At 48.6% G+C, this 8,511-nt stretch overlaps 1 protein-coding gene across 1 annotated transcript in view; it reads left to right on the top strand.

Annotated features, from left to right (window-relative positions):
- The first annotated feature begins 253 nt into the window (after positions 1-253).
- JAK1 (Janus kinase 1) overlaps positions 254-8,511 on the top strand; it is a 46,985-nt gene continuing 38,727 nt past the window's right edge. The window contains exon 1 of the mRNA XM_073643818.1: positions 254-394. The gene's annotated coding sequence lies outside the window, so the exon portion shown is untranslated. The remainder of the gene's footprint in view (positions 395-8,511) is intronic.

The following is an 8,511-nucleotide window of genomic DNA, read 5'->3' as shown; positions in this document are numbered from 1 at the left end:
CTCTACATAGGAAACGGTCAGAAATAAATCTGTCCTGAGTAATCTCCCCCTAAACCTCAGAATATTTCACGTTAGTTGATATTGATTGCAGGGATTTGTAGTTCCTGAATATGCTAGCCCTCTCTCTACCCTCCAGACCTGTATTTAGCCAGTATAGTGATGGCGGATGAGGAGGGAAGACGATCGGGTTGGACAGGTCTTGATCGCACCATTCAGCTCTCAGTTCCACCTTAAGAGACTGCCGGCTGGGCTGTCCGCGCATGCGCAGCGCTGTCAGTGCTCGCGGGAGCTGAAGTGACGGGAAGCGGAGACGCGGGAGCGCGCACTGACGGAGAAGCCGAAGAGCCTGGGACCGAGGGAGCTGTACCGAGAGTCCGGGGCCACCGGAGCAAGGGTGAGTGCTGGGGGAGGCACACAAAGTCCGTGATGGAGGGGAGTAGTGCGAGGAGAGGAGGCTGAGGGAAGTAGTGAGAGGAGAGGAGAGGAGGCTGAGGGAAGTAGTGAGAGGAGAGGAGAGGAGGCTGAGGGAAGTGAGGAGAGGAGAGGAGGCTGAGGGGGGAGTAGTGTGAGGAGAGGAGGCTGAGGGGGGAGTAGTGCGAGGAGAGGAGGCTGAGGGGGGAGTAGTGTGAGTGCGAGGAGAGGAGGCTAAGGGGGGAGTAGTGTGAGTGCGAGGAGGCTGAGGGGGGAGTAGTGCGAGGAGAGGAGGCTGAGGGGGGAGTAGTGCGAGGAGAGGAGGCTGAGGGGGGAGTAGTGCGAGGAGAGGAGGCTGAGGGGGGAGGAGTGCGAGGAGAGGAGGCTGAGGGGGGAGGAGTGTGAGGAGAGGAGGCTGAGGGGGGAGTAGTGTGAGTGTGAGGAGAGGAGGCTGAGGGGGGAGTAGTGTGAGTGTGAGGAGAGGAGGCTGAGGGGGGAGTAGTGTGAGGAGAGGAGGCTGAGGGGGGAGTAGTGTGAGGAGAGGAGGCTGAGGGGGGAGTAGTGCGAGGAGGGGAGGCTGAGGGGGGAGTAGTGTGAGTGCGAGGAGAGGAGGCTGAGGGGGGAGTAGTGTGAGTGTGAGGAGAGGAGGCTGAGGGGGGAGTAGTGTGAGTGTGAGGAGAGGAGGCTGAGGGGGGGGTAGTGTGAGTGCGAGGAGGCTGAGGGGGGAGTAGTGCGAGGAGAGGAGGCTGAGGGGGGAGTAGTGCGAGGAGAGGAGGCTGAGGGGGGAGTAGTGTGAGTGTGAGGAGAGGAGGCTGAGGGGGGGGTAGTGTGAGTGCGAGGAGGCTGAGGGGGGAGTAGTGCGAGGAGAGGAGGCTGAGGGGGGAGTAGTGTGAGTGTGAGGAGAGGAGGCTGAGGGGGGAGTAGTGTGAGTGTGAGGAGAGGAGGCTGAGGGGGGGGTAGTGTGAGTGCGAGGAGGCTGAGGGGGGAGTAGTGCGAGGAGAGGAGGCTGAGGGGGGAGTAGTGCGAGGAGAGGAGGCTGAGGGGGGAGTAGTGTGAGGAGAGGAGGCTGAGGGGGGAGTAGTGTGAGGAGAGGAGGCTGAGGGGGGAGTAGTGCGAGGAGAGGAGGCTGAGGGGGGAGTAGTGTGAGGAGAGGAGGCTGAGGGGGGAGTAGTGCGAGGAGAGGAGGCTGAGGGGGGAGTAGTGTGAGTGCGAGGAGAGGAGGCTGAGGGGGGAGTAGTGTGAGTGTGAGGAGAGGAGGCTGAGGGGGGAGTAGTGTGAGTGTGAGGAGAGGAGGCTGAGGGGGGGGTAGTGTGAGTGCGAGGAGGCTGAGGGGGGAGTAGTGCGAGGAGAGGAGGCTGAGGGGGGAGTAGTGCGAGGAGAGGAGGCTGAGGGGGGAATAGTGTGAGGAGAGGAGGCTGAGGGGGGAGTAGTGCGAGGAGAGGAGGCTGAGGGGGGAGTAGTGTGAGTGCGAGGAGAGGAGGCTGAGGGGGGAGTAGTGTGAGTGTGAGGAGAGGAGGCTGAGGGGGGAGTAGTGTGAGTGTGAGGAGAGGAGGCTGAGGGGGGAGTAGTGTGAGTGTGAGGAGAGGAGGCTGAGGGGGGGGTAGTGTGAGTGTGAGGAGAGGAGGCTGAGGGGGGAGTAGTGCGAGGAGAGGAGGCTGAGGGGGGAGTAGTGCGAGGAGAGGAGGCTGAGGGGGGAGTAGTGCGAGGAGAGGAGGCTGAGGGGGGAGTAGTGCGAGGAGAGGAGGCTGAGGGGGGAGTAGTGTGAGGAGAGGAGGCTGAGGGGGGAGTAGTGTGAGGAGAGGAGGCTGAGGGGGGAGTAGTGTGAGGAGAGGAGGCTGAGGGGGGAGTAGTGTGAGTGTGAGGAGGCTGAGGGGGGAGTAGTGTGAGGAGAGGAGGCTGAGGGGGGAGTAGTGTGAGTGTGAGGAGAGGAGGCTGAGGGGGGGGTAGTGTGAGTGTGAGGAGAGGAGGCTGAGGGGGGGGTAGTGTGAGGAGAGGAGGCTGAGGGGGGAGTAGTGTGAGGAGAGGAGGCTGAGGGGGGAGTAGTGTGAGGAGGGGAGGCTGAGGGGGGGTAGTGTGAGTGTGAGGAGAGGAGGCTGAGGGGGGAGTAGTGTGAGGAGAGGAGGCTGAGGGGGGAGTAGTGTGAGGAGAGGAGGCTGAGGGGGGAGTAGTGTGAGGAGAGGAGGCTGAGGGGGGAGTAGTGTGAGGAGAGGAGGCTGAGGGGGGAGTAGTGTGAGGAGAGGAGGCTGAGGGGGGAGTAGTGTGAGGAGAGGAGGCTGAGGGGGGAGTAGTGTGAGGAGGGGAGGCTGAGGGGGGAGTAGTGTGAGGAGAGGAGGCTGAGGGGGGAGTAGTGTGAGGAGGGGAGGCTGAGGGGGGAGTAGTGTGAGGAGGGGAGGCTGAGGGGGGAGTAGTGTGAGGAGGGGAGGCTGAGGGGGGAGTAGTGTGAGGAAGGGAGGCTGAGGGGGGAGTAGTGTGAGGAAGGGAGGCTGAGGGGGGAGTAGTGTGAGGAGAGGAGGCTGGGGGGGGGGGGGGGAGTAGTGAAGATAAACTGGTCTTTCTTCTGACACCAGTTATTAGGGGATGTTTGGAGTGGTAGTTATCCTAGCACATGTAGAGGGGGCTCGGGAGCAGGTGGTGGAAACAAGGTGAGGTGTGAGTGGGCAGAGGGGTTCAGCGGGACGTGGGTGGCAACAGGAGTGAAGCTTCTGTAATGGGCAGATGTTCAGGTTTTTCATGTAGCTTGTGGTGCACAATGGGTAAATGACTGAGCCGAGAAAATGGGGGGAGGTAAATACAGAGTAGAGGGCGCATTAAGGGGATGAAGGGCATCGGGTGAGGCGTCCAGTGGGCAGTGACTGGTGTCGGATCTTTGTGGCACTGGTGGGAGTTTCCAGAACTTGCTGCCAATTTTGCCATCTTGCCCCTATAGCAGACACATTGAGCCCCCTGTTTGACAAACCTCCATTTTTGATGAAGGGGGGAGGTTTAGGGCAGTGATCTGCATCTTATAGCTGAAGTTCCTTTAAGTTCCTGCTGGGAGTTATAGTGTCACCACAGCCGGAGAGTTGCTGATTGTAGAAGACTGGTTTAGTGTATGACTTAGGCTGGTAAATCCTCAGCGACGTCCGTCAGCATCTCGTATAGACATTTTACTATTCTAATAACTGCTTTACTGGAAGAAGAAACCAGTATAGGACGGGCCGGCCGCCCAGTGCCACCTCCCAGTGCTGGCACCTTTACTGGGCAGACAATCTCCACTTGTGTGTTTGGTAATCGCATGGTCAGCAACTTCCTAATATAAACACAGTACTGCAAGTGCTGCTGTTATTCACTGATCAACACTGACATTACTACACCAAGGTGGAGAAGTCGTGGACTGATGGATAGACTGATGTGCAAATGATGGAAAAAATGGAAACAAGCATCTGGATTCATTCAGTCTGGAGTATAAGCCGCGTGCAGGAATCCTTGCACTTCCAGCCTCGGCTGCTATCACTGAGGTTATTATTGGTTGTCTGAGGAAGGTTCGGCCGCTGAATGCACTTGGGTGAATCATCAAGATCCACTGCTGGCAGCTACTGTGTAATCACAGACTAAAGACGTCCCCGATGTTCTCAATGGGAGAAAAGTCTGGAGATCCTGCAGGCATAGTAGCACGTTTAGGCCATTCAGGCTGCTCACAGTAGCATCAGCAATATGCGGCCATGGAATCGGTGGTGCTGCCACTTCTCCAAAGTGTCCAGGGAGCTGTTTATCAACATGACAACGGCAGGTTGCTGGTACTACTGTGAGCAGCCTGTGTGGCCTAAACGTGCTCCCATGGCTGCAGCGTCTCCAGACTTGCCACCATTGGATACTTCTGGGATATCACTGGTCAGTGATAACAGAGGAGCTGCTGGGTGCGAATCCTGATAATTCGTGCCCGCGTGCGTTCAGCTTTCCTCAGACAACCATTAATAACCTCACTCGTAGCAGCCGAAGGTGGAAGTGCTGGGATTTCTGCACATGGCACATACTTCAGACTGAATAAATCCAAATATTTCGAAAATTTTGTTTCCAATTTTTTTTTTTTTTTTAATATATCATTTGCAGATCAGTAACTTCTCCATCCTGTGATTTCTAAAATGTCACAACTTTTGCTTTTTGTTGTTGAAATTTAAGTGCCCTGGAGTGTAATAAGCTGTAGGGATCCAGTTCCCATGTTACCAAGGGCATGTAATGCCAGTCTCTTCTTTCAACCTCCTGTAGGTGTTTTGAGGTGGAATTTAGGGGTCTATCTCCTGATAGTTGGGGGTCGCACCTCCTGGGACTCCTATTTCTGTATCCTGAGGCGGTCTCTTATTCTTTATATGATTTCAATATTAAATGTCCTCTTTAAAAATTCATGTTTTGTTTTGATCTTAATATATAAAATATTTATAGTTAACAAAGACCAATTTTTTTTTTATATACCGATTCTCCTGCAGGGGGTAAAGTATAACTTCTTAGCTGCCTGTAGCCACCACTAGAGGGAACACAGACCATAGAGCTTTTATTATGGTGTTCTAGAAAAAAAATTCAGCGAGCTCCCTCTAGTGGTGCCTTAAGGCAGGGCACATATTCATATTTCGGGGGAGTTTGCCTTTTCTATAAACTTGATGGCCTTTCTTTTAGGATAGGTCATTAATAGCAGATTGTGGGGGGGTCCGAGTTCCAGCACACCCCCTGATCAGTTGTTTGTTGAGGCTGCAGTGCTTGGTGAACTCGTGTTGCCTCGTCATTGTTTGTGTACAGTTGTGCATAGTAGTATATTGTTGCTAAATAAAACTATATAATCCGTTCCTTATGGTAGATTAGCAGTATTTTTTTTATGCGGGGTTACTTTATTACAATGTTGCTTCATGGGCAGATTTTGTTGCCATCTAAAGAATGTAAACAGTTGCAGCCCCCTTGTTGCAGTCCTGGATTATCTGTTTTCTTGCTGCTGGGTAAACCCTGTATCCTGTATATTAGCTGCAGCTGTTAACCACAGTATAATTGGCTGCTTGTAGGATATGATGGTTTGTTACATTCATCATCCTCTGACTTCCTTCTTTTTTGGAACTGCAATTTATTTAGAAGTTTTCTGTAACCTTGAGATCCAGAAGAGCAATTCAGCCTGATCTCTGCATTGGTGTAGGCTGTAGCCAAATGTTTTTTTTTTTTCTTTTTGGCTGAGATGGATGGTGCTTCACTTCAGATCCCTCCACTTTAGAGCAGATACAAAGTGGGACAGTCAGTCTGTGGACGGCAGAGGATGGAGGCAAATTACTGAGGATTTCATCATCCGGCGCGCACAACGTTCAGCTCAATATCTGCGGAGCTGCCTCCTGAAAAGGTTATTTTTTTTTTAATTGGTGCTTTAGGTTAAGTGCAAACTACTTAAATATTCATAAATTAGTTTTGACTAGGAAGTTCTAGACCTTAATAATATAGTTTTAGCTTCCCAAGTTCCAGCAGGGCTCAATACCTGACTAGTGCATGAAGTAGACGGAGTTGGCTGGCTGCTAATTTTGACAGCAAAGCCAGCCCCCTTATTCTTCTAGATTAGGTGCACAACCTGAGGGTTTTATTGTTCAGTTAAAACAATCCCAAAGGCCATAATAAAACGTATTCTATGGCATTTCTAAACTATATGCCATAAGGTGTCTAATGGGTACTGTTTGCACTTTTATGGCTTCCACCGCTTGGAGAATTGGGATCCCCATAGACCATGCATGCATGAGGCCTTAGTGGTTAGGAAACCTCCATCAAGTCAATAAATAGTCACACCGTGCACCATTTACTTCCCGTTCCTGCTCCCAAATTTATACTCTGCTTTGATAATTCTGACAATTAAAATATACATGAGCAACTTGCTTATGCAATAATGTCCTGCTGCACAGAATGGCATGGAAGGCCGCAGGTTGTGCAGCCCTGGTCTGTACCTATCGACTGTAGCTCTGCTGCTGAAATTAGCAGTCTGCCGGGACTGGGATAGAACTTCTGCAGGAGTATCAGGGCAATAATGAATATAACTATATTAATCATCTTTTAAGTTATATCTTTTTTACCTATAAAACCCATTAAGACCTACTTTATAACAGGACAGCTGTGTTTATACCAGGTAGGAATGAGGGTTGACTCACAGATTTACAATTTAAACTTTGCGCACCTTGAACAATGGACTATTATCATCATGTGCAGTAAGTTGTTATCTGTACTGAGCCCTGGTCTGAAAATCTTTGAAATGCAAAAGCTCTTCTATATGCAGCATTCCTCTGTGACTTTTGGCTTATTTGCCAGTCGTGGCACAATTACAAGTTATGCAAATTCCTTATCTATGCAAATCTCTTTTATGGGCTGTCCAGACAATGGCTGCACTTCTTTCGGTGAGAATTTGATTATGCAAATTTTAGTGATGGGTTTGTTTGGCACATGACTCATTTGTGCTCTTTTTGGGTGTATAAGTACATTAACCAACAGACCCTAGGGGCATAGAGACGGGACATCTGATGTGTTGTAATGTAATGCAATGTGATTTCTTGCGTCATTCCCACTATTATTAGCCTATGGGGTCTCATCAACAAGCATTTGTTTGCTTTATTTTTTATACACTTACAATTCCAAATAGCAAAAAAAAAAAAAATCTGCCAGTCATGAAATGGGATATTTGCAGTGTACATTTTACCATTTATTGCCCTCCCACCTTTTTTTGGGCCAATTTTCATTTCTGTGTTTAATTTGTATGGTGGTCTCTCTGCAGAAAAAAATTACCTTTAGAAATCCGTTCCATTGCGATATGAAACTTGTATAGTTTTTCTTATGTGTTGATGGTTAAAAAAAATAATTAAGAACTTTGTATCAAAAAGTGTGCTTTATGTTGCCAGCTTCATGGTGAGCTGTAATATTTGTATTATTTTAGGATCTGTACAAGGTTTTGATTGCTTTTTTTGAGGAATTAAAAATAACCAAAAATTAGATTTCAGGCTTTTTTTCTATATTTTTTTTCTATATTCCTTAAATAGTTTACTGTAGGGTTCAGTAAGCTTGACAAGTTCATAGATTGGAATTTTAAGAATGTGTATTTTTTTTTTTATTCATTTTTATATTGGGAAAAGGGCAGTGATTCCAACTTTTATATTATACTTTTAAAAACTTTTTTTTTAAATTACGGTAACTGAATTTTTTGAAGTTGTCTTGCTTTTCACGGAAATGAATTCTGCAATTGTTTGATTACTTGTGCTATATAGTGGAATACTTCATTATTGCAGTAGACAGCAAAAATGATACAGGTGCATCTCACTACATTAGAATATCATCAAAAAGTTAATTTATTTAAGTTCTTAGATACAAAAAGTGGAACTCGTATATTATATAGAGTCATTACTAGTGTTGAGCGATACCTTCCGATATCGGGAAATATCGGATCGGATTGAATCGGACCGATACCATAAAGTATCGGATATCGCCGTTTCCGATGCCAGAAACCAATGCAAGTCAATGGGACAGAAATATCGGAATAAAAATAAACCCTTTCTTTCCTTGTAGGTTAATTCTACATGAAGGAAAACAACTAAGAATAATGTAGAATGTATTACATGAAAAGCCGTCAATTCAGCAGCGGCATACACCGGCACCCGACAATTTAGAATAGAAAGAATAGAGAATCACACATAGATTAGATAGATAGAAACATGTCAGTCACATATATAATAAGTACAGTGATAGTGTTGATTACTGTACTTGTCATTTAGTGTTAAAATAAAGGATTTATTAAAAGAAAAATTGGCGTGGGGTGGCAATGTGTCATGGAGGCGATCAGCCTGGGGCACTGCTGAGGTGTTATGGAAGTGGCTTTGATAGCAGCCTTCAGCTCGTCTGCATTGTTGGGTCTGGTGTCCCTCATCTTCCTCTTGACAATACCCCATAGATCCTCTATAATAGATTCTCTATGGGGTTAAGGTCAGGCGAGTTTGCTGCCAATCAAGCACAGTGATACTGTTGTGTGTAAACCAGTTATTGGTACTTTTGGCCTTGTGTACAGGGGCCAAGTCTTGCTGGAGAATGACATTTCCATCTCCCAAAAGCTTGTCGGCAGAGGGA

The sequence above is a fragment of the Phyllobates terribilis genome, unplaced genomic scaffold (genome assembly GCF_046119375.1).
Source record: "Phyllobates terribilis strain yellow unplaced genomic scaffold, ASM4611937v1 Scaffold_8__6_contigs__length_399053987, whole genome shotgun sequence".
NCBI classification, from domain to species: domain Eukaryota; kingdom Metazoa; phylum Chordata; class Amphibia; order Anura; family Dendrobatidae; genus Phyllobates; species Phyllobates terribilis.
The sequence above is the reverse complement of the archived record's forward strand: the minus strand, read 5'-3'. Positions and strand labels throughout refer to the sequence as shown.